Below are 26,931 nucleotides of genomic sequence, written 5' to 3' on the forward strand. Positions count from 1 at the left end.
TAGATCATACTAAGAACTTTATTCTACTAGAAAAAGATAAAACCAAAAAGGATCGAACTAAGAAAAAGGTAAAGGCAAAAGATGTGATGGTGATACGATACCGGGGCAACTCCCCCAAGCTTGGCACAAGCCAAGAGGAGTGCCCATACCCGTGCTTAATTGTCTTCCTTCGAAGGTGATGGTGGTGGAGTTGTTGCAAAGTTCTTGAACTTGCTTAATTTCCTCTTGAGGACAAAATTCTGCTCCTTCAGATCGTTAATTTCCTCTTCGAGCCTCAACACCTTCTGGCATAATTCTTTCTTACTCTCCTGCAAAAGACGAGAAGGGGTAAACAAAATCTTAGGCTTCTTCCTTGAGTCCGGAAGACTTGACTTCTTGAACTCCACATGTGTGTTTCCAGATTGGGGTAGAGGAGCCTCCTCTTCAACAAAACTTGTTCCTTCCTTCCCCTTGGGATCATAATCTTCTTCCTCATCAGTGGTCCAACCATAATGATCCAAGTCCCCATAGACCTTGGGGTTAGAAGGGTAATCGGCACATAGCTCTCCCCCTCTGAATCTTGAGAAGACATCTTGCCCTAAATCTGCTGTTGAAACAGGCTCAAAATGAAAACAAAGGATATTTGCGTGATACGAGGGTAGACCTTTCGGGGGAATATATAATGATTTTTTCCTGACCAAAAGGAGTATTCCACAAGAAAATGGAGTCCGGGAGACACAAGACGTGCTCACAAGCCACCCAAGCGCGGCCAGGGGGGTAGGCCCCGCCTGGCAGGCTTGTCGCCTCCTCGTGCGCTTTCCGGACTACTTTAAATTTTCCTATTTTCTAAAAATTCCAAAACGGAGAAAAATTGCTACTGGAAAAGTTTTGGAGTCGGTTTACTTACCGAATCATACACATCTTCGTTTTTGGAGTCTGAATAAGCTGATAAATATCCCTTATGTACTCCTCTGGAGTTATGGTATTAATAATATTGCTTTTGAACATTTATGGGAGTACCTGAGATATAATGCTTGATTCTTTGCCCATTTACAACTCTCGGAAAATTTCCTCCCGGGTTTAGGGTTTAGGTTTATGGTATTAATAATATTGCTTTTGAACTTCTTCGACAATGTAAGGACCTTCCCATTTAGAGAGAAGCTTGCCTGCAAAAATATCTTAAACGAGAATTGTATAGCAAGACATAATCACCTACATTGAACTCACGTTTTTGTATCCTTTTATCATGCCACCTCTTAACTTTTTCTTTAAAAAGCTTGGCATTTTATATGCCTGAGTTCTCCATTCATCAAGTGAGCTAATATCAAATAACCTCTTCTCACCAGCAAGTTTGAAATCAAAGTTGAGCTCTTTGATTGCCCAATAAGCCTTATGCTCTAGCTCAAGAGGTAAATGACATGCTTTACCGTAAACCATTTTGTACGGAGACATGCCCACGGGATTCTTATAAGAAGTTCTATAAGCCCACAATGCATCATCAAGCTTCTTAGACCAATTCTTTCTAGACCTATTAACAGTCTTTTGCAGAATTAGTTTAATTTCTCTATTACTTAGCTCTACTTGACCACTGGACTGAGGATGATAAGGAGATGCAATTCTATGGTTGACATCATACTTAGCAAGCGTTTTACGAAAAGCACCATGAATAAAATGTGAACCACCATCAGTCATTAAATATCTAGGGACTCCAAATCTAGGGAAAATAACTTCTTTAAGCATCCTAATAGAGGTGTTATGATCAACACTACTAGTTGGGATATCTTCTACCCACTTAGTAACGTAATCAAGAGCAACTTGAATATGAGTATATCCGTTGGACTTTGGAAAAGGTCCCATATAATCAAAACCCCAAACATCAAATGGTTCAATGACAAATGAATAATTCATAGGCATTTCCTGACGTTTATTGATATTACCTATTCTTTGACATTCATCACAAGACAAGACAAACTTACGGGCATCCTTGAAGAGAGTTGGGCAATAAAATCCGGATTGCAATACCTTATGTGCAGTTCTATCTCCCGCATGGTGTCCTCCGTAAGCCTCAGAGTGAAACTTCTGTAGGATCTGTCCCTGTTCATGCTCAGGTACACAACGTCTAATAACACCATTGACTCCTTCTTTATAAAGGTGAGGATCATCCCAAAAGTAATGTCTCAAATCAAAGAAGAATTTCTTCTTTTGTTGGTATGTGAAACTAGGTGGTATATATTTAGCAACAATATAATTTCATAATCAGCATACCAAGGTGTACTACGTGAAGCATTGATGACATTCAATTGTTCATCCGGAAAGCTATCATCAATAGGTTGTGGGTCATCAAGAAAATTCTCCAACCTAGACAAATTATCTGCTACGGGGTTCTCAACACCCTTCCTATCAACAACATGCAAAGCAAATGCTTGTAGCAAGAGAACCCATGAGATAAGTCTAGGTTTATCATCTTTATTTTCCATGAGATACTTAATAGCAGCATGATCAGTGTGAATAGTAACCTTGGAATCAACAATATAAGGTTTGAACTTTTCACATGCATAGTTTCTTTGGGCACTGTCTAGAGTTTCTTTGGGCACTGTCTAGAGTTTTACTAGCATAATGAATAACATTCAATTTCTTATGAACTCTTTGTCCTAGAACAGCACCAACAGCATAATCACTAGCATCACACATAATTTCAAAAGGTAGGTTCCAATCAGGTGGTTGAACAATAGGTGCAGTTATCAAGGCCTTTTTAAGTATTTCAAATGCTTCCTCACAATCATCGTCAAAAACAAAAGGAATATATTTTTGCAAGAGATTGGTAACAGGCCTAGAAATCTTAGGGAAGTCTTTAATGAACCTTCTATAGAAACCAGCATAACCAATGAAACTTCTTATACCTTTAATGTCTGTAGAGCATGTCATTTTCTCGATCGCATCAACTTTAGCCTTATCGACTTCAATACCTCTTTTAGAAATCTGATGTCCTAAGACGATGCCTTCATTAACCATAAAGTGACACTTCTCCCAATTCAACACAAGGTTGGTATCTTTACATCTCTGCAAAACTTGATCAAGGTTGGTCAGGCAATCATCAAAAGAAGACTCGTAACCGGAGAAATCATCCATGAAAACCTCAACAATCTTTTCACAAAAGTTGGAGAATATAGCCATCATACATAAGGCAAAAGGCATACATGTATTTGGGACAAACTAGAATAACCATCTAGAAAGCAAAAGTGTGTGAGTTTTGACAATCTTTCTAACATTTGGTCAATAAAAGGCAAAGGGTACTGATCTTTCCTAGTGGCTTTATTCAATTTCCTAAAATCAATTACCATCCTATAGCTAGTAACAATTCTCTGTGGGATCAATTCATCTTTATCATTAGGCACAACGGTAATGCATCCCTTCTTGGGGACGCAATGCACCGGACTTACCGAATCACTATGAGCAACAGGATAGATAATTCCTGCTTCCAGGAGCTTTATTATTTCTTTTCTTACTACCTCTTTCATCTTAGGATTTCATCTCCGTTGATGATCGGCAACTGGTTTGGAATCAGGATCGGTTTTAATTTTATGCTGGCATAGCGTGGAAATAATGCCCTTAAGATCATCAAGAGTATATCCAATAGCAGCATAGTGCTTCCTCAGAGTTTTCAATAATTTCTTTTCTTCATGCTCGGAAAGGCTAGCACTAATAATAACAGGATATAACTCTTTTTCATCGAGATAAGCATATTTAAGAGTATCAGGTAACTTTTTAAGCTCAAACACAGGATCACCCTTTGGTGGGGTGGATCTCCAATAGTTCAACATGCAAATTATTCTTAAGGATAGGATGTTGTTCAAAGATTACTCTACCTATCTCATTCCTTTCATCCATATGCATATCATTTTCATGCTCAAGCAAGTATTGCTCTCAAGGATCAGTAGGAGGCACAACAATAGAAGCTAGGGCAATAATTTCATCCATACTAGACAATTCTTTTTCATGAGGTTGTCTACCAAACTTGGAGAAATTGAATTCATGTGACACACCTTCAAAGCCAACAGTGATAGTTTGTTTCTCACAGCCAATCTGAGCATTGACAGTATTGAGGAAAGGTCTGCCAAATATGATGGGACAAAATCTATCTTGTGTGGTAGCAAGAACGAGAAAATTAGTAGGATACTTAGTTTTACCACACAAGAATTCAACATCTCTAACAATTCCCAAAGGGCAGATAGTATCTCTATTGGCAAGCTGAATAGTAAAATCAATAGATTCCATCTTGACAGGTGCAATCTCGTCTTTAATTTAATCATATAAAGATCGAGGTATTGCACTAACACTAGCACCCACGTCACATAAACCATGATAACAATGATGTCCTATCTTAACAGAAACAACAGGCATGCCAACAAGAGGCTTATGTTTGTCTCTAGCATGAGGTTTAGCAATTCTATCAACATCTTCACAGAAGTGAATAACATGCCCATCAACATTGTCGGACAAGAGAGATCTTTGATAATAGCAATGCTACGTTCAACTTTAATTTGCTCGGGGGGGGGGGGGGGGTAGGTGTTCTAATGTAGCCCTTGCGTATCACAGTTAAAGCTTTAGCATGATCCTTTATTCTAACACGGAAAGGTGGTTTCTCAATGTAAGCACTAGGAACAATAGGATCATTATAAGCAATGACTTTCTCTTCAACTGGATTGGGTTTTACTACATTGACTTCTATGGGAGGATGATATTTAAACCACTTCTCTTTAGGGAGATCAATATGAGTAGCAAATGATTCACATAATGAAGCTACTATCTCAGAGTCAAGTCCATGTTTAGCGCTAAAATCACAAAAAGTATTTGTTTCAGTGAAGGATTTAACGCAATCAAACTTAAGATTCATACCTGACTCCTTACCTTCATCAAACTCCCAATCTTCAGAGTTGCGTTTAATTCTTTCCAATAAATCCCATTTGAAGTCAATATCTCTCTTCATAAAAGAACCAGTACAAGAAGTGTCAAGCATGGTGCGATTATCATGAGAAAGTCGAGCATAAAAGTTCATAATAATAATTTCTCTAGGGAGCTCATGGTTGGGGAATGAATATAACATTGACTTAAGCCTCCCCCAAGCTTGAGCGATACTTTCTCTATCACGAGGCCAAAAATTATAGATACAATTCCGATCACGGTGTAGTAGGTTGAGGAGCAACTCCTTGTGCCTCCGTTCAAGGTGAAGATACCCCGAACAAGCTCCTCAAAGGATTAGTTTCCATAGTGACAAGTGCCAATAAATTTCAGCACACTATATAAATGTTTCCTTACCAAATTCCACTTACCAAAGGCGCTTCACTCCCCGGCAACGGCGCCAAAAAAGAGTCGTGATGACCCACAAGTGTAGGGGAAATATCGTAGTCCTTTCGATAAGTAAGAGTGTCGAACCCAACGAGGAGCAGAAGGAACTCACAAGTGGTTTTCAGCAAGGTATTCTCTGCAGGCATTGAAATTATCAGTAATAGATAGTTTTGTGATAAGATAATTCGTAGCGAGTGGCAAGTAACAATAGTAACAAAGGTACAACAAGATGGCCCAATCCCGTTTGTAGAAAGGGACAAGCTTGGACAAACTCTTATATGAGGTAAAGCGCTCCCGAGGACACGTGGGAATTTCTGTCAAGCTAGTTTTCATCATGTTCATATGATTCGCGTTCGCTACTTTGATATTTTGATATGTGGGTGGACCGGTGCTTGGGTGCTGTCATTACTTGGACAAACATCCCACTTATGATTAACTCCTCTCGCAAGCATCCGCAACTACAAAAGAAGAATTAAGACTAAGTCTAACCATAGCATCAAACTAGTGGATCCAAATCAGCCTCTTACGAAGCAACGCATAAACTAGGGTCTAAGATTTTGTCACTCTAGCAACCCATCATCTAGTTATTACTTCCCAATGCCTTCCTAATAACCCACAAGTATAGGGGATCGCAACAATTTTTGAGGGTAGAGTATTCAACCCGAAATTGTTGATTCGACACAAGGGGAAGCCAAAGAATATTCTCGAGTATTAGCAGTTGAGTTGTCAATTCAACCACACCTGAAAGACTTAGTATCTGCAGCAAAGTATCAGTAGCAAAGTGGTGTGATAGAAAGAGTAGCAACGGTAATAGTAGCAGCAGTGGCAGCAGTAGCGGTAACAGTAGTAGCAGTGACAACAGTAGCGACAGAGTAACAGTAGCAGCATCGACAGCAATAGCGGCAAAGTAATGTAGCAAGGACCAGTAAGAAAAAATCGTAGGCATTGGATCGGTGATGGATAATTATGCCGGATGACATTCATCATGCAACAGTTATAACATGGGGAGATATGTAACTAGCTCCAGTTCGTCAATGTAATGTAGGCATGCATTCGTATATAGTCATACATGCTTAGGGAAAAGAACTTGCAATGCATCTATTGTCCATCCCTCCCGTGGCAGCGGGGTCCTAATGGAAACTACAGGATATTAAGGTTCTCCTTTTAATAGAGAACCGGAACAAAGCATTAGCACTTAGTGAATACATGAACTCCTCATACTATGGTCATCTCTTGGAGTGGTTCCGGCTATTGTCACTCCGGGGTTGCCGGGTCATAACACATAGTAGGTGACTACAACATGCAAGATAGGATCAAGAACACACATATATTGACGAGAACATAATAGATTCAGATCTGAAATCATGGCACTCAGGCCCTAGTGACAAGCATTAAGCATGGCAAAGTAGTAGCAACATCAATCTCAGAACATAGTGGATACTAGGGATCAATCCCCATCAAAACTAACTCGATTACATGATAGATCTCATCCAACCCATCACCGTCTAGCAAGCCTACGATGAGATTACTCACGAACGGTGAAGAGCATCATGGAATTAGCGATGAAGGAAGGTTGGTGATGACGATGGCGATGATCTCCCCTCTCCGGAGCCCAGAACGGACTCCGGATCTGCCGTCCAGAGGAAGAACAGGTGGTGGCGGCGCCTCCGTATCGTAAAACGCGATGAACTCTTCTCCTTGATTTTTTTTTTCGGATGAAAGGGACTAAATAGAGCTGGAGTTGGAGGCGGTGGAGCTCCGAGGGCCCAAAAACCTGCTAGGTGCGGCCAGGGGGGGGGCGCCTCCTAGGCTTGTGGGATCCTTGCTCCACGCCTCCGGTTGATTCTTGCGCCAGTATTTTTATATATTCCACAAAAAATCCTCGTAAATTTCCAGGTCATTCCGAGAACTTTTATTTCTGCGCAAAAACAACACCATGGCAATTCTGCTGAAAACCGTGTTAGTTCGGGTTAGTTCCATTCAAATCATGCAAATTAGAGTCCAAAACAAGGGCAAAAGAGTTTGGAAAAATAGATACGACGGAGACGTATCAACTCCCCCAAGCTTAAAGCCTTGCTTGTCCTCAAGCATTTAGTTAACAAACTGAAAGAGACAAAAGAAAAACTTTTACGAACTCTATTTGATCTTATTGTTGCAATTATGTCTAACTCATATTCAGATTTTCAGCAAGATCACAAGCTAAACACATAAGCAATGACATTTAGGTCTCTAGAGGAACTCATATGAATGGCAAAATCAACTAGCGAGTAATAATAATAAGTTTCAAACGTCAACACTTCAATCAAGACAATCATGAAGCAATATGGACAGATGGTATCTCGCTAGCTCTTTCTGACACTGCAAACCATAAATGCAGAGCACTGATAACCCTCAAGTATAGGGGATCACAACAGTTTTTGAGGGTAGAGTATTCAACCCAAATTTATTGATTCGACTCAAGGGGAAGCGAAAGAATATTCTCAAGTATTAGGAGTTGAGTTGTCAATTCAACCACACCTGAAAGATTAGTGTCTGCAAACAAAGTATCAGTAGCAAAGTGGTATGATAGCAACGGTGCGAGAAAAAGGTCTATTGACGGCAGACTATTCCTAACTTGTTGTATCAATGGCGCCAGAAAAATGTCTTGCAGTAGGTAACAACAAAGTAGCAAGTAACAACAGCAGTGACAGCAGTAGCAAGTAACAACAGTAGTGACAACAGTAGCAAGTAATAGCAGTAGTGACAACAGTAGCAAGTAACAGCAGTAGTGACAGCAGTAGCAAGTAACAGCAGTAGTGACAGCAGTAGTGAAAACAGTAGCAAGTAACAGCAGTAGAGACATCAGTAGCAAGTAACAGCAGTAGTGACAAAGCAACATAGCAAGGACCAGTAGTAAAAGACTCGTATGCATTGGATCGGTGATGGATGATTATGCCGGATGTGATTCATCATGTAACAACTATAACACGGAGAGATATGTAACTAGCTCCCGTTCGTTAATCTAATGTAGGCATGTAATCCGTATGTAGTCATACGTGCTTAGGGAGAGAACTTGCATGACATCTATTGTCCATCCCTCCCATGGCAGCGGGGTCCTAATGGAAACTACGGGATATTAAGGTTCTCCTTTTAATAAAGAACCGGACCAACGCATTAACACTTGGTGAATACATGAACTCCTCATACTATGGTCATCTCCGGGAGTGGTTCCGGCTATTGTCACTCCGGGGTTGTCGGGTCATAACACATAGTAGGTGACAACAACTTGCAAGATAGGATCTAAAACATACATATATTGGCGACAATATAATAGGTTCAGATCTGAAATCATGGCACTCGGGCCCTAGTGACAAGCATTAAGCATGGCAAAGTACTAGCAACATCAATCTCAGAACATAGTGGATACTATGGATCAATCGCCGTCAAAACTAACTCGATTACATGATAGATCTCATCCAACCCATCACCGTCCAGCAAGCCTACGATGATATTACTCACGAACGGTGAAGAGCATCATGGAATTGGCGATGGAGGAAGGTTGATGATGACGATGGCGACAATTTCCCCTCTCCGGAGCCCAGAACGGACTCCAGATCTGCCCTCCAGATGAAGAACAGGAGGTGGCGGCGCCTCCGTATCGTAAAACGTGATGAGTCCTTCTCTCTGATTTTTTTTCCGAGCGAAACGGAATATATAGAGCTGAGATTGGAGGCGGTGGAGCCTCGTGTGCCCCACAAGCCCTCACGGCGCGGCCAGGGGGGTGGTCACGCCCCCTGGGCTTGTGGACCACTCGCTCACCTCCTCCGGTGGATCTTTGCGCAGGTATTTTTCATTAATTTCAGAAAAATTCTCCGTAAATTTTTAGGTCATTCCGAGAACTTTTATTTCTGCACAAACACAACACCATGGCAATTCTGCTGAAAACAACGTTAGTCTGGGTTAGTTCCATTCAAATCATGCAAATTAGAGTCCAAAACAAGAGCAAAAGAGTTCGGAAAAGTAGATACGACGGAGACATATCAACTCCCCCAAGCTTAAAGCCTTGCTTGTCCTTAAGCAATTCATTTGAGAAACTAAAAGAGACAAAGGAAAAACTTTGACGAACTATGTTTGATCTTGTTGTTGCAACTGTGTCTAACTCATAACCAGAATTTCAGCAAGATCAAAAGCAAACCACATAACCAAATGACATCTAGGTCTCAGGGTAAACTCATATCAAAGGCATAATCAGCTAGCGAGCAAATAATAATAAGCCTCAAATGTCAATACTTCAATCAAAACAACATGAAGCAGTACGAACATATGGTATCTCGCTAGCTCTTTCTGAGACCGCAAAACATAAATGCAGAGCACCTTCAAAGACCAAGGGCTGACTGAACATTGTAACTCATGGCAAAGAAGATCCAGTCACAGTCATACTCAATACAATTAAAAGAAAAGCATAAAAACGACAGAGGTGCTCTCTAATTGGTGCTTTTATAAGAGGAGGGTGACTCAACAGGAACATAAATAGATAGGCCCTTCGCAAAGGGAAGCATTGATTTGCAGAGGTGCCAGAGCTCAAGCTTTGAAAACAGAGATAATAATTTTGGGTGGCATGCTCTCATTGTCAACGCAATGACTAAGAGTTCTCAACATCTTCCACGCTACACATGCTATAAGCGGTTCCCAAACAAAAAAGTAAAGTTTTGACTCCCCCACCACCAATCAATCACACTCCACGGCTAGCCGAATCTCGGGTACCGTTCATACCAACATGAATCCTGGGGGAGTTCTGTTTGCAATTATCTTTTCGATTTGAGCAAGGAACTGGGAATTTCAATTACCGGCCCCTTTCTCGTGAATGATAGTGAATAAACACATATCGAGGATAACACGCCTAGCACGGAAGATATTGATAGCCCCCTGTCACCACATGAGCGGTTCGGGCATGCAAAATAGATTATTTCTTGAAGGTTTAGAGAGTAGCACATCCAAATTTACTTGGAACGGCAGATAGATACCGCATATAGGTAGGTATGGTGGACTCATATGGAACAACTTTGGGTTTATGGAAGTGGATGCACAAGCAGTATTCCCGCTTAGTACAAGTGAAGGCTAGCAAAAGACTGGGAAGCGACCAACTAGAGAGCGACAACAGTCATCAAAATGCATTGAGATTAACTACCATTGAATGCGAGCATGAGTAGGACATAAATCACCATGAACATGAACATCATAGCTGCTATGTTGATTTTGTTTCAACTACATGCGTGAACATGTGCCAAGTCAACCCACTTGAATCATTCAAAGGAGGATACCATCCTATCATACTACAACACAGTCATCTCAGCATTCATGTGGGCATCCAAGACAAACCATTATAAGCTCCTATCTAAGTAAGCATGGCATAAGCAACTATGATCTCTAGGTTTTCATTGCAAACATGTTCCCTCACAACAAAGCTGGATCAGGAATGATGAGCTAGTCATATTTACAAAAACAAAATAGATCGAGTTCATACCAGCTTTTCCAGGCTCACTCACTTCATCATATATCGTCATTCTTACCTTTCACTTGCACGACTGAACGATGTGAACAATAATAAGCGTGCTCGTGCATTGGACTAAAGCAAGAATCTGCAGGCAAACACAAAGGAGAAGACAAAGTAATATGGCTCTTTGACAGCTAAATAGGTATGCATGCGAGAGCCACTAAACATTGTTACCATGGTCTTTTACCTTCACCCAAAGAAAAAAAAACTATTTACACGGGAAAGCTCCCAACAAGCAAAAGAAGAAAAAGAAAATCTTTTTGGGTTTTCAAACTAGGCAGACTCATGAAAAGAAAACGAGAAAAAGAAATAAACTAGCATGGATGATACAGTGGCAAAGTGTGAACACCGGCTAACAAAGTGAAAGCATAAGCAAGAATGTAAAGTCGGTGAGAACACGTACTCCCCCAAGCTTAGGCTTTTGGCCTAAGTTGGTCTACTCCCAAGGAGGAAATAACCAGCTCCAGGATACTTCAGAGTGGACTGAGGATGCCACTGCTGTGTGAGCTCCTCTGGCTCCCACTGATAAACTGGCGTTTGGTACTCCACTGGTGGCTCGGGCACGGGCACCTATGGTTGGGCCAAGCCCCAATATGGGTAGATGTCCGAGGGCATAATAATGTACCTGCCTGCAAGAAGATTGAACAAAGAAGGAGCAGGCAAAGTAATAATCTCACGAGTACCCTGGCTAAATACCACGTTATAAATCATCCTTCTATTTATATCTCTATCAAGAAAGTCATGGTGAACCATGCTATCGTAATCTAGATATCTCTCAGGAAGAATATTATCTTCTTCCTCCTCCAGTGTAATAGGTATCTCAAAGTGTCTAGCAAGACGATTAGCATAGATACCTCGATAGACAATGCCTTTAGAACGGTTCGTGTTCAACCGTTGAGCTACTATAGCGCCCAAGCTATAAGTTTTATCGTTATAAAGGGCTTCGCGCAAGACCGCAAGATCTGAGGAACTAAGTGACCCAGCTTTCCCACGGCCAATCAAACATTTTCCCACGAATAAAGAGAAGTACCGAAGCACGGGAAAATGAATGCTAGCAGCTCTAGCACAAGACACTCTTCTCTCCTCTCCTACAACAATTGTATTGATGAAAGCTTCCAAGTCCCGTGGACGAGGTTCATGAGTATCCCCAACGTAAGGTAATTTGCAAACATTGCAAAAATCTTGGAGTGACATGTGCTGGGGGATATCATAAAGTTTGAACTCAACCATAGGAGGATTCTTCCTCGGATAGAAGTTAAAGTTTTGTACAAAAATATTAGTGAGGAGGAGGTATTGCGGACACTTATCTTCAACGAAGGCGGTAAGGCCTGCGTTTTCCACCAAGTGATAAAAGTCCTCATAAATTCCAGCGACGCGTAAGAACACGTCGTTTGGACACTCGCACGCTCGAACTTCTGTGAGCCGAGGGACTAGATACTTGGGCTTCTTCTCACTTCCATCATCCTTGGGGTCACGGCTTGAAGAGCCTCTTAAGAACCTCCTCATCTTTTCCCTTTTCTATCTCTGAAAATTTCTGAAATTTTTAGTGACTCTAAGGAAAAGTGAACAAGGCTCAACAAAACTCGTAGCAACTACTCCAACAAGTGCCTAGGGGCCATATTACGCATCAAAACTACTTGGGACCATCTAAAATCAGCATGCAAAGCTCAAGAACATGGTCACCAAGGTAGCAAAAATACGCGGAATATAAGGCACTAGAGCAAAAACCAATTGGACCAATGGAGGAGTCACTTACCAAGGAGTAATTTCCCCAAAACAGTTCGGAGAATGGTGATTTGAGCAAAGAGATCGAAAATCCCAGCAAGAGGAGCAAGAACACGGGTTTGAGCTGCGAAAAGATTTTTTCTGGAGGTAGGAGAACCAGATGAGAGCAAGAATGAGTGGAGGGGGTGCCTGTGGGCCCCACAACCCTGGGTGGTGCGGCCAGGGGGTGCCCGCACCCCCTGGGCTTGTGGCCCACTGGTGCAGCCCCCACACAAGCTCTTTGTCTCAGAATTTTTCAAAAATTCCAGAAAAAATCATACTTGATTCTCAGGACGTTCGGAGAACTTTCATTTTCGGGGTATTTTTCTACCAGACGCTAAGACAGAAAACAGGGAAAGCTAAACTAAATCTATCATTATTCTTCTAGGCAACAGAAGGTGAAAGCTTGGAACAGAGGTTTGTGACTCCTCAATTCATCCATCTCATGGTCATCGAAAGAAATCCGTCAGTGAGGTTGATCAAGTCTCTTTGACAAACTTTTTCGAATCGCAAAAAGAGAATAGAGAATTCTAGAATAGTCACTAGGTCACCTCAATGGGGATGTGTATCTACCCAACAAGCAAATCATACTGCATCTTAACACCAGGAATAGGGCATTCAAAGCTCCCAATAAGAATCGATGAAGTTTTTTCGATAGCATTGATGCAATGTACTCGATATTGTTTCTTTGGTAAGTGCACCGTATGTTCATTACCGGTGACATGGAAAGTGACATTGCCTTTGTTGCAATCTATAAGAGCCCCTGCGGTGTTTAAAAAGGGTCTTCCGAGGATGACCGCCATGGCATCTTCCTCGGGAATATCATAGATAACAAAGTCTGTTAAGATAGTGACATTGGCAACCACAACAGGCACATCCTCGCAAATGCCGATAGGGACAACAGTTGATTTGTCGGCCATTTGTGGAGAGATTTCAGTGGGTATCAACTTATCCGGTTCAAGTCTACGATAAAGAAAGAGAGGCATAACACTAACACCAGCTCCAAGGTCGCATAAAGCAGTTCTAACATAGTTGCCTTTTATGGAGCAAGGTATAGTGGGCACACCGGGATCACTGATGACCCATAGGTATAGGGGATCAATCGTAGTCCTTTCGATAATTAAGAGTGTCGAACCCAACGAGGAGCAGAAGGCTCTGATAAACAGATTTCAGCAAGGTAATAACCGCAAGCACTGAAAGTAGCGGTAACAAGTGATTGTGTAGCGAGGTGAAACGTAGCGAGCAAAAAGTAACAAGTAACAAGTAGTAGCAATGGTGCAGCAAGTGGCTCAATCCCTTTTGTAGCAAGGGACAAGCCTGAACAAAGTCTTATAGGAGGAAAAATGCTCCCGAGGACAGACGGGAATTTCTGTCATGCTAGTTTCATCATGTTCATATGATTCATGTTCGTTACTTTGATAGTTTGATATGTGGGTGGACCGGCGCCTGGGTACTGCCCTTACTTGGACAAGCATCCCACTTATGATTAACCTCTCTTGCAAGCATCCGCAACTACAAAAGAAGAATTAAGACAAAGTCTAACCATAGCATTAAACTAGTGGATCCAAATCAGCCCCTTACGAAGCAACGCATAGAGTGGGGTTTAAGCTTCTGTCACTCTAGCAACCCATCATCTACTTACTACTTACCAATGCCTTCCTCTAGGCCCAAATATGGTGAAGTTTTATGTAGTCGACGTTCACTTAACACCACTAGAGGAATAACAACAAACAACATATCAAAATACCGAACGAATATCAAATTCACATGACTATTATCAGCATGACTTATCCCATGTCCTCGGGAACAAAAGTAACTACTCACAAGACATAATCATAATCATGACCAGAGGTGTAATGAATAGCATCAAGGATCTGAACATAAACTCTTCCACCAAATAATCCAACTAGCATCAACTACAAAGAGTAATCAACACTACTAGCAACCTTACAAGTACCAATCGGAGTCGCGAGACGAAGATTGATTACAAGAGATGAACTAGGGATTGGAGAGGAGATGGTGCTGATGAAGATGTTGATGAAGATGCCTCCCCTCCGACGAGAGGAGTGTTGGTGATGACGCTGGCTACGATTTACCCCTCCGAGATGGATGTTTCCCCGGCAGGATCGTCCTGCCGGAGCTCTAGATTGGATCTGCTCAAGTTCCGCCTCGTGGCGGCGACGAAACCATGAAAAAGCTCCCTCTTGATTTTTTCCAGACCAGGACGCTTCATATAGCAAAAGAGGGTGGGCTAGTGGGCCTTCAGGCAGCCCACAAGCTTGCCCACCGCCACCAGGGGGGTGGTGGCGGAGTGGGGGCTTGTGGGGCCCTGGTGGCCCCCTCCGGTAGTTCTTTCGCCTAGTATTTTTAATATATTCCAGAAAAATCCACGTAACTTTGCAGGGCATTTAAAGATGTGCAGAATAGTGGACTAGGATTTGCTCCTCTTGCAGTCCAGAATTCCAGCTGCCTGAATTCTCCCTCTTCAAATAAACCTTGCAAAATAAGAGAGAAAAGGCATACATATGGTACCACAAGTAATATAACAACCCAAAAAGCAATAAATATCAGCATGAAAGCATGATGCAAAATGGACGTATCAACTCCCCCAAGCTTAGACCTCACTTGTCCTCAAGCGAAAACCAAGTTCCGTAAACATGTCCACATGTTTGGGGGCGAAGGTTTCGATAAAACATAATACGGACATGAGGGCATCATGATCACACATAGAACAACAATACATCATAAAGGTTCTTATGGGAAAGTAACAATTCCTTCACAAAGCAAAGCATGAAGCAAAAACCTTACCGAGAAGTAACCAACAATAGTCCATAGTCATTGAAGCAATTGCAATTTATCACAACATCAGAAAGAGTCAAATAAGAGCTTGTACGGCAAACCCACATACTCAATCATCTCTTTTGTTTTCCGCAATTGTTACAATACTCATGGTGTCAAAGTTTCAGCTGGACACAGAGGAATATAGGGGCTTATAGTTTGCCTCCCAACCATTTACCTCAAGGGTAAAGTCAACAACAATAAAGCATGAGTACTCAACTCCAAGTTGATATATGAATATAGATCTTTCCCAAGCATGTGACGGTAGCCAAGACAAAGGCAAAAATGGAATTGGTGATGATCACCATGACTCTTACAAGGGTAAAAAGTAAAGGTACAAGATAGGCCCTTCGTAGAGGGAAGAAGAGGTTGTCATGCGCTTTTGAGGTTTGAATGCGTGTCCTCTTAGTGCGGAGGAACGCACTTTATATTGCCTCCTGTGACAAAGAACTTTGTTATGCAGTCTCTCGCTTTTATGTCTTCCTCATCACAGGTTCGCACAAAGCTTATTTTCCACACACTAATAGATCATACATATTAGAGAGCAATTTTTATTGCTTGCACCGATGACAACTTACTTGAAGGATCTTATTCAATCCATAGGTAGGTATGGTGGACTCTCATGGCAAAACTGGGTTGGAGGTTTATGGATGCACAAGTAGTATCTCTACTTGGTGCGGGAGTTTTGGCTAACATGAGGTGGAAGCAATCGTCACATGCTAAGGGATCTCTAATCATATAACATTGTTTGGAACCAAGGAAACACAATTCATTATGTTGTCTTCCTTGTCCAACATCTACTCCTAGGCATGTAATAGTTTGGTGAGTGCTCACAATTGTAAAAAATGTCTAAGATGATATATTTATAAGTGAGCCTCTCTTTCCTTATTACTTCTTATTAATTGCAACAATGACTGAGGTCTATGTTGATTTATTCTAAACAAGTTTCAATCATCATACGTGTCATAAGTGAAGTTATCACTTTCCATAAGATCGTCTCATGATCTTTCATGCTATCGTTCTTTTCATACTTTTGATCATGGCACAAAGCAAAGCCCTTGACTCACACACTCTTTATTATATATCTCGTAAGCTCGAATACAACGGGGGAGAGACAAAAGCAAAAGATTCAAACTAAAAACTAAAGACTTATTCCTCTAAAAGAAGAAATTAAAACTGAAAAGGAAAGAACTAAAACAAAGGTAAAAGCAAAAGATATAAAGGTGATACAATACCGGGGCAACTCCCCCAAGCTTGGCAGAAGCCAAGGGGATTGCCCATACCAACGCTTAGTTGTCTTCCTTTGGTGGTGATGGTGGTGTTGTTGTCGCCTTTGATTCCAAGAGAGCTATCAATCTTTGATTTATACCTTTGAGATCTGTGACATGGTTTTCCAGCAAAACAACTTCACGAGAAAGAGAAATATGGCAAGCACGAGTTGTTTCGCAAAACCTCAAGAGTTCAATCAAGGATGGAGACAACACGTGGAGGAAGGGTTGGAGAAAATCTACTCCTTCAACGTCTTCAATGTTGAACATAGGTTGAACTTCCTCCCTAGCTTGGGTTTTCTCCTTAGCTTCGTCCATGGCTTCCGTGACTTCTACTGTTTTCAGATCAGCATCTACTTCCTCATGAACTTGGTGAAGATCATTCTCCCCAACAGATTCCTGAGACATCTTTGCTCTAAATCTGCGGCAGACAACAAGCTCGAAACGAAAACAGAGGAAACTTACGCGATACGGAGATCAAAACCTTCGGGCGACTATATATTGATTTTTTCTAGGCCAGAAGGAGTCCTCCGCAAGAAAACGGAGTCCGGGAGGCACACGAGGTGCCCACAAGCTTGCCCACCGCCACCAGGGGGTGGTGGCGGAGTGGGCCCTTGTGACTGCCTCATTCGCTCTCCGGACTGCTTTTTATTTTTCTAATTTTCCAAAAATTCCAAAACTGAGGAAATTTCCTATTGGAAAAGTATCGGAGTCCAATTTCTTGCCGAAACAGATACATCTTTGTTTTCAAGGTATAAAACAGACTGATAAACATCCCTTATGTACTCCTCTGGAGTTATGACATTGATGATATTGGTCTCAACATTTATGGGAGTACCAGAGATGTAATGCTTGATTCTTTGCCCATTTACCACTCTAGGAAAAATTCCTTCCGTGTTATTGATTTTGATGGCACCGGAACGATATACTTCCTCGACAACATAGGGACCTTCCCATTTAGAGAGAAGCTTGCCTGCAAAGAATCTCAAACAAGAATTGTATAGCAAGACATAATCACCTACATTGAACTCTCGTTTCTGTATTCATTTGTCGTGCCATCTCTTAGCCTTTTCCTTGAACAACCTGGCATTCTCATATGCCTTGGCTCTCCATTCATCTAACGAGCTGATATCAAACAACCGCTTCTCACCGGCAAGTTTGAAATCAAAGTTGAGCTCTTTGATTGCCCAATAAGCTTTGTGTTCCAGCTCAAGAGGTAAATGACAGGCCTTACCGTAAACCATTTTATACGGTGACATGCCCATGGGATTCTTATAAGCAGTTCTATAAGCCCATAGTGCATCATCAAGTTTGCTTGACCAGTTCTTTCGAGATCTATTGATGGTATTTTGTAGGATCAACTTGATCTCCCTATTATTCAACTCAACTTGACCACTAGACTGAGGATGATAAGGAGATGAAACTCTATGGTTGACATCATACTTAGCTAGCATCTTGCGGAAAACACCATGAATGAAGTGTGAACCGCCATCAGTCATCAAGTATCTAGGGACTCCAAATCTTGGGAATATGACTTCTTTAAGCATCTTAATAGAGGTGTGGTGATCAACATTTTTAGTGGGGATAGCTTCTACCCACTTAGTAACGTAATCCATAGACAACTAAGATGTGAGTGTACCCATTGGAACTCGGGAAGGGTCCCATATAATCAAAGCCCCAGACATCAAATGGTTCACTGACAAGTGAATAGTTCATAGGCATCTCTTGATGCTTACTGATGTTCCCTATTCTTTGGCATTCGTCACAAGACAAGACAAACTTACGGGCATCCTTGAAGAGAGTGGGCCAATAGAAACCTCATTGCAATACCTTATGGGCAGTTCTATCTTCAGCATGGTGTCCTCCGTAGGCTTCGGAATGACACTTCTGCAGGATCTGTCCCTGTTCATGTTCAGGCACACAACGTCTAATAACACCATCAACTCCTTCCTTATAAAGGTGAGGATCATCCCAAAAGTAGTGTCTCAAATCAAAGAAGAATTTCTTCTTTTGTTGATAGGTGAAACTGGGTGGTATGTATTTGGCTACGATATAGTTTGCATAATCGACATACCACGGTGCACTATGAGAAGTGAGATGACGTTTAATTGCTCATCAGGAAAGATGTCATCAATAGGTAGTGGGTCATCAAGGACATTCTCTAACCTAGACAAGTTATCTGCTACAGGGTTATCAGCACCCTTTCGGTCAATGACGTGCAAATCAAATTCCTGTAGCAGGAGAACCCATCTGATCAGCCTAGGCTTAGCGTCCTTCTTCTGCATGAGGTACTTAATAGCAGCATGATCTTAGTGAATAGTGACTTTGGAGTCAACTATGTAAGATCTGAACTTTTCACATGCAAACACGACTGCTAGAAATTCCTTCTCAGTAGTAGCATAGTTTCTTTGGGCACTGTCTAGAGTTTTACTAGCGTAGTGAATGACATTCAACTTCTTGTCAACTCTTTGTCATAGAACAGCACCAACAGCATAATCACTAGCGTCACACATGATTTCAAAGGGCAAGTTCGAGTGAGGTGGTTGAACAATAGGTGCGGTTATCAAAGCCTTCTTAAGCATTTCGAAGGCTTCCTCACAATCCTCATCAAAAACAAAAGGAATATCCTTCTGCAAGAGGTTGGTAAGAGGCCTAGAAATCTTAGAGAAGTCTTTAATGAACCTTCTATAGAAACCAGCATGACCTAGGAAACTTCAGATACCTCTGATGTCTGTGGGGCAAGGCATTTTCTCAATTGCATCAACCTTAGCCTTATCAATTTCAATGCCTCTTTCAGAGATTTTGTGTCCTAAGACGATACCTTCATTAACAATAAAGTGGCACCTCTCCCAATTCAAGATGAGGTTGGTTTCTTCGCATCTCTGTAAGACTCGATCAAGGTTGCTGAGGCAATCATCAAAGGAAGACCCGTAAACGGAGAAGTCATCCATGAAAACCTCGACAATCTTTTCACAAAAGTCAAAGAATATAGAAATCATACATCTTTGGAAGGTGGCAGGTGCATTACATAAGCCAATAGGCATACGTCTATAGGCAAAGGTACCGAAAGGGCAGGTGAAAGTGGTTTTATCTTGATCAGATTGTGCAACAGGTATTTGCGAGAAACCTGAATAATCGTCTAGAAAGCAGAAGTGTGTGTGTTTTGATAGCCTTTCTAGCATTTGGTCAATGAACGGCAAAGGATAATGATCTTTCCTAGTTGCCTTGTGCAGTTTCCGGAAGTCTATCACCATTCTATAGCCGGTAATAATCCTTCATGGAATTAGTTCATCCTTATGATGATCAGCAACGATGGTGATACCTCCCTTCTTAGGTACGCAATGTACTGGACTTACCCAATCACTATGAGCAACAGGATAAGTGATTCCTGCTTCGAGAAGCTTTAATATTTCTTTTCTAACGACCGCTTTCATCTTAGGATTTAATCTCCTTTGATGATCAACAACTGGTTTAAAGTCAGGATCGGTTTTAATCTTGTGCTGACATAGAGTAGGACTAATACCCTTAAGATCATCAAAAGTATATACAATAGCAGCGCGGTGCTTCCTCAGAGTTTTCAGTAACTTCTTCTCTTCGCGCTCTGAGAGAAGAGCATTAATAATGACAGGATATATCTCCTTCTCATCAAGATAGGCATACTTAAGAGTATCAGGCAACTGTTTAAGCTCGAACACAGGATCACCCTTTGGTGGGGGAGGATCCCCAAGCAGTTCAACAGGCAGATTATTCTTGAGAATAGGATGTTGTTCTAAGACAATTCTATCTATCTCATCTCTCTCCTCCATATGCTTATCATTTTCTTGCTCAAGCAGATATTGCTCTAAAGGATCCGTAGGAGGTACGGCAATAGAGGCAAGAGCAATGATTTCATCTCTACCAGACGACTCTCTTTCATGGGTTCGTCTTCCAAACTTGGAGAAGTTAAATTCATGAGACACACCCTCGAAACTTACTGTGACAGTCTGCTTAATGCAATCAATGTGAGCATTGACGGTGTTGAGAAAGGGTCTACCGAATATGATGGGACAAAAGCTATCTTGTGCAGTACCAAGGACGAGGAAATCAGTAGGATACTTCGTCTTACCACACAGGACTTCTACGTCTCTCACAATTCCCAGAGGGCAGATAGTGTCTCTATTAGCTAGCGTAATAGTGACATCAATGGGTTCTAACTCAGTAGGTGCAATCTCATCTTTGATTTCATCATATAGAGAATGGGGTATTGCACTAACACTAGCTCCCATATCACATAAACCATGGTAACAGTGATCTCCTATCTTAACAGAAACAACGGGCAAGCCAACTACAGGTCCGTGCTTGTATTTCGCGTGAGGTTTAGCAATTCTAGCGGAGTCCTCACAGAATAAGGTCCGTGCTTGTATTTCGCGTGAGGTTTAGCAATTCTAGCGGAGTCCTCACAGAATTTGATAACATGCCCGTGTATGTCTTCGGCTAAGAGATCTTTGATAATAGCAACACTAGGTTCAACTCTAATCTCCTCAGGGGGTGCAAGTGGTCTAATGTAACCCCTACTTATCACAGTTGGAGCTTTAGAATAATCCTTTATCCTAGCAGGGTATGGTGGTTTCTCAGTGTAAGCACAAGGAACAACAGGATCACTAAAAGCTATGATTTTCTCCTCAACTAGATTGGTTTTGGCTATGTTTATTTCTACAGGAGGATGATATTTAAACCACTTCTCTTTGGGAAGATCAACATGAGCAGGAAAAGATTCACATAGAGAAGCTACTATCTCAGAGTCAAGTCCATACTTAGCGCTAAAATCTCTAGAAGTGTTTGTCTGAACAAAAGATTTAATGCAATCAAACTGGAAATTCATACCTGACTCATTACCTTCCTCCAGCTCCCAATCTTCATAGTTGTGTTTGATTCTCTCCAATAAATTCCATTTGTGATCAATATCCTTCTTCATAAAAGAACCGACACAAGAAGTGTCAAGCATGGTACGATCTTCAGGAGAAAGCCGAGCATAAAAGTTTTGAGTGATGATTTCTCTTGAGAGCTCATGATTGGGGCATGAATATAGCATTGATTTAAGCCTCCCCCCAACTTGAGCTATGCTTTCCCTGTCACGAGGCCAAAAGTTATAAATAAAGTTCCGATCACGATGTACTAAATGCATAGGATAGAACTTTTGATGAAATTCCAATTTCAACTGATTATAGCCCCATGATCCAGTATCATCACATAGCCTATACCATGTCAACGCCTTATCCTTCAAAGATAAAGGAAGTACTTTATTCTTTACCTCATCCTCGGGCAAACCTACAAGCTTAAATAAAGCACAAACTTCATCTACATGGATTAGATGAAAGTCTGGATGTGAAGATCCATTTCCTGTAAAAGGATTAGCCAGCAGTTTCTCAAGCATACCCAAAGGAATTTCATAAAAGATATTTTAAGTAGGTACCTCAGGTTGAGGAGCAACTCCTCGTGCTTCCGTTCGTGGTGAAGATACCCCGAACAAACTCCTCAAAGGAAGAGTTTCCATAGTGACAAGTGACAATAAATTTTAGCACAGTATATAAATGTTTCCTTACCAATTTCCACTTACCAAAGGCGCTTCACTCCGCGGCAACGGCGCCAGAAAAGAGTCTTGATGACCCACAAGTATAGGGGATCAATCATAGTCCTTTTGATAAGTAAGAGTGTCAAACCCAACGAGGAGCAGAAGGCTCTGATAAACGGATTTCAGCAAGGTAATAACTGCAAGCACTGAAAGTAGCGGTAACAAGTGATTGTGTAGCGAGGTGAAATGTAGCGAGCAAAAAGTAACAAGTAAAAAGTAGTAGCAATGGTGCTGCAAGTGGCCCAATCCCTTTTGTAGCAAGGGACAAGCCTGAACAAATTCTTATAGGAGGAAAAAGCTCCCGAGGACACACGGGAGTTTCTGTCATGCTAATTTCATCATGTTCATATGATTCGCGTTTGTTACTTTGATAGTTTGATATGTGGGTGGACCGGCGCTTGGGAACTGCCCTTACTTGGACAAGCATCCCACTTATGATTAAATTCTCTCGCAAGCATCCGCAACTACAAAAGAAGAATTAAGACAACGTCTAACCATAGCATTAAACTAGTGGATCCAAATCAGCCCCTTACGAAGCAACGCATAGACTGGGGTTTAAGCTTCTGTCACTCCAGCAACCCATCATCTACTTACTACTTCCCAATGACTTCCTCTAGGCCCAAATATGGTGAACTATTATGTAGTCGACGTTCACATAACACCACTAGAGGAAAAACAACATACATCATATCAAAATACCAAATGAATATCAAATTCACATGACTATTATCAGCATGACTTATCCCATGTCCTCAGGAACAAAAGTAACTACTCACAAGACATAATCATAATCATGAGCAGAGGTGTAATGAATAGCATCAAGAATCTGAACATAAACTCGTCCATCAAATAATCCAACTAGCATCAACTACAAAGAGTAATCAACACTACTAGCAACCTTACAAGTACCAATCGGAGTCGCGAGACGAAGATTGATTACAAGAGATTAACTAGGGATTGGAGAGGAGATGGTGTTGATGAAGATGCCTCCCCTCCGAGAGAGGAGTGTTGGTGATGACGATGGCGACGATTTCCCCCTCCGGGAGGGAAGTTTCCCTGGCAGGATCGCCCTGCCGTAGCTCTAGATTGGAACTGCTCAAGTTCCGCCTCGTGGCGGCGGTGAAACCACGAAAAAGCTCCCTCTTGACTTTTTCCAGACCAGGACGCTTCATATAGCAAAAGAGGGGGGGCTAGTGGGCCTTCAGGCAGCCCACAAGCTTGCCCACCGCCACCAGGGGGGTGGTGGCGGAGTGGGGGCTTGTGGGGCCCTGGTGGACCCCTCCGCTAGTTCTTTTGCCCAGTATTTTTAGTATATTCCAGAAAAAATCCACATAACTTTTCAGGGCATTTGGAGATGTGCAGAATAGTGGACTAGGATTTGCTCCTCTTCTAGTCCAGAATTCTAGCTGCCTGAATTCTCCTTCTTCAAATAAATCTTGCAAAATAAGAGAGAAAAGGCATAAATATGGTACCACAAGTAATATAACAGCCCAAAAAGCAATAAATATCAACATGAAAGCATGATGCAGAATGGACGTATCAATCACCTAGTTTCTTAGGAGTTCCACCCTTGAAGGTATTATTGACAAGCATGGTGGAAATCTCAACCTCAGGTATCCTCCTCTTATTAGTCACAATATCTTTCATGTACTTAACATATGGAGACATCTTGAGCATATCCGTCAAACGCATTTGCAGAAAGACAGGTCTGATCATTTCAACGAATCGCTCGAAATCCTCATCATCCTTTTTCTTGGATGGTTTGGGAGGAAAGGGCATGGGTTTCTGAAGCCATGGTTCCCTTTCCTTACCATGCTTCCTAGCAGTGAAGTCGTTCTTATCATATCTTCTATTGTTAGGTTGTGGCTTATCAAGATCAACAGGTTCAATCTCCACATCCTTATCGTTGCTAGGTTGAGCATCATCATGAACATCACTATTGATATTATCATTAGGCTCATGTTCATCACCAAATTGTGTTTCAGCATCAGAGATGGAGACATTGTTTGGACTCTCAAGTGTAGCAGCAACAGGGTTGCTAGCATGCAGGTTCCTATCATCTTTCTTCTTCTCTCTAGGATGACTAGGTGCATCAGTGCTAACTCCTTGAGAATCTTGTTCAATTCTCTTAGGATGACCCTCAGGATACAAAGGTTCCTGGGTCATTCTACCGCGTCTAGTGACGACTCTGACAGAATTGTCATTCAACTCATTGAGCAAGTCATTCTGAGCCTGAAGTACTTGTCCTACTTGAGTAGTAACCATAGAGGCATGTTTACTCAAGAGCTTAAGATCATTGACATTTCTGTCCACACAAGCACTTAAATGACTAAGCATACGAGCATTCTGTTCCAATTGTCTGCTAAGATAATCATTGAAACTCTGTTGTTTGGCAACAAAGTTATCAAATTCATCCAGGCATAAGCTAGAAGGTTTATCAAAAGGAATATCACTCTAATCAAACCTACGCAGAGAGTTTACTTCTACTACCTGTATCGGGTTATCAAGACCATGGATCTCTTCGATAGGTGGTAGATTTTTTACATCTTCAGAATTAATGCCTTTCTCTCGCATAGATTTCTTAGCTTCTTGCATATCTTCAAGACTGAGGAATAGAATACCTCTTTTCTTTGGAGTTGGCTTAGGAGGTGGTTCGGGAATAGTCCAAGCATTCTCATTGCACAAGATGTTGTTCAATAGGATCTCAGCTTGTTCTATAGTTCGTTCCCTAAAAACACAACCGACACAACTATCTAGGTGGTCTGTAGAAGCATCGGTAAGTCCATTATAGAAGATATCAAGTATTTCATTCTTCTCAAGAGGGTGATCAGGCAAAGCATTCAGTAGCTGGATGAGTCTCCCCGAAGCTTGTCGGAGACTCTCTTCTTCAGATTGAGCAAAGTTGTATATTTCCTGCAAGGCAGCTTGCTTCTTATGGGCAGGGAAATATTTTTCAGAGAAGTAGTAGACCATATCCTGGGGGCTACGCACACAACCAGGAGCAAGAGAAGTGAACCAAGTCTTAGCATCATCCTTTAGCGAGAAAGGAAACAACTTGAGGATATAGTACTGGCGGATCTTTTCCTCACTAGTGAATAGGGTGGCTATATCGTGCAGTTTGGTAAGATGGGCTACAACCGTTTCAGACTCATAACCATGAAAAGGATCAGATTCGACCAGAGTGATTAACTCAGGGTCAACAGAGAATTGATAATCCTTATCGGTCACAAAGATAGGCGAAGTTGCAAATTTCGGGTCGTATTTCATCCTAGCGTTCAAAGACTTTTATTTCCATTTGAGCAGTAGTTTATCAACATCATAGCTATCCTTACACGTAAGAAAGTCCTCAGCTATCTCTCCCTCAATAACATAGCGTTCAGGCATATCAGGCAATTCACGCAAAGGAGAGCTAGTTCTAGCAGGAAAAATAGCAGGTTCTACTTCAATAGTATCAACAGTTTCAGAAGTATCATCACATCTAGCAGCAACTCTAGCAATTTCTGCATCAAGGAATGCACCTAGTGGCAAAGCAGTATCAAGCATAGCATCATCAGGCAAAGCAGTATCAAGCATAGCATCATCATAAGCATCATGGGCAGCAGAAGTAGCATCATCGAGCATAGGCGACATATCAAAATTTCTAGCAGGAGGTGATGTCGCAAACTTACTCATAACTGAAGGTGAATCAAGTGCGGAGCTAGATGGCAGTTCCTTACCTATCCTCATAGTGGAAGGCAAGATTTCAGTTCTTGGGTCTTTCGGATTCCTCATAGTGACCAGCAGACGTCAATCCCAAGTGACTCAGAGAATATAGTTGTGCTTCCCGGCAACGGCGCCAGAAAAATATCTTGATAACCCTCAAGTATAGGGGATCGCAATAGTTTTCGAGGGTAGAGTATTCAACCCAAATTAATTGATTTGACTCAAGGGGAAGGGAAAGAATATTCTCAAGTATTAGCAGCTGAGTTGTCAATTCAACCACACCTGAAAGATTAGTGTCTGCAAGCAAAGTATCAGTAGCAAAGTGGTATGATAGCAACGGTGCGAGAAAAAGGTCTGTTGACGGCAGACTGTTCGTGACTTGTTGTATCAATGGCGCCAGAAAAATGTCTTGCAGGAGGTAACAGCAAAGTAGCAAGTAACAACAGTAGTGACAGCAGTAGCAAGTAACATCAGTAGTGACAGCAGTAGCAAGTAACATCAGTAGTGACAGCAGTAGCAAGTAACAGAAGTAGTGACAACAGTAGCAAGTAACAGCAGTAGTGACAAATCAACGTAGCAAGGACCAGTAGTAAAAGACTCGTAGGCATTGGATCGGTGATGGATGATTATGCCGGATGTGATTCATCATGTAACACCTATAACACGGAGAGATATGTAACTAGCTCCCGTTCGTCAATCTAATGTAGGCACGTAATCCGTATGTAGTCATACATGCTTAGGGAAAAGAACTTGCATGACATCAATTGTCCATCCCTCCCGTGGCAGCGGGGTCCTAATGGAAACTACGGGATATTAAGGTTCTCCTTTTAATAAAGAACCGGACCAACGCATTAACACTTGGTGAATACATGAACTCCTCATACTATGGT

This window comes from Hordeum vulgare, chromosome 6H (assembly GCF_904849725.1).
Source record: "Hordeum vulgare subsp. vulgare chromosome 6H, MorexV3_pseudomolecules_assembly, whole genome shotgun sequence".
NCBI lineage: Eukaryota > Viridiplantae > Streptophyta > Magnoliopsida > Poales > Poaceae > Hordeum > Hordeum vulgare.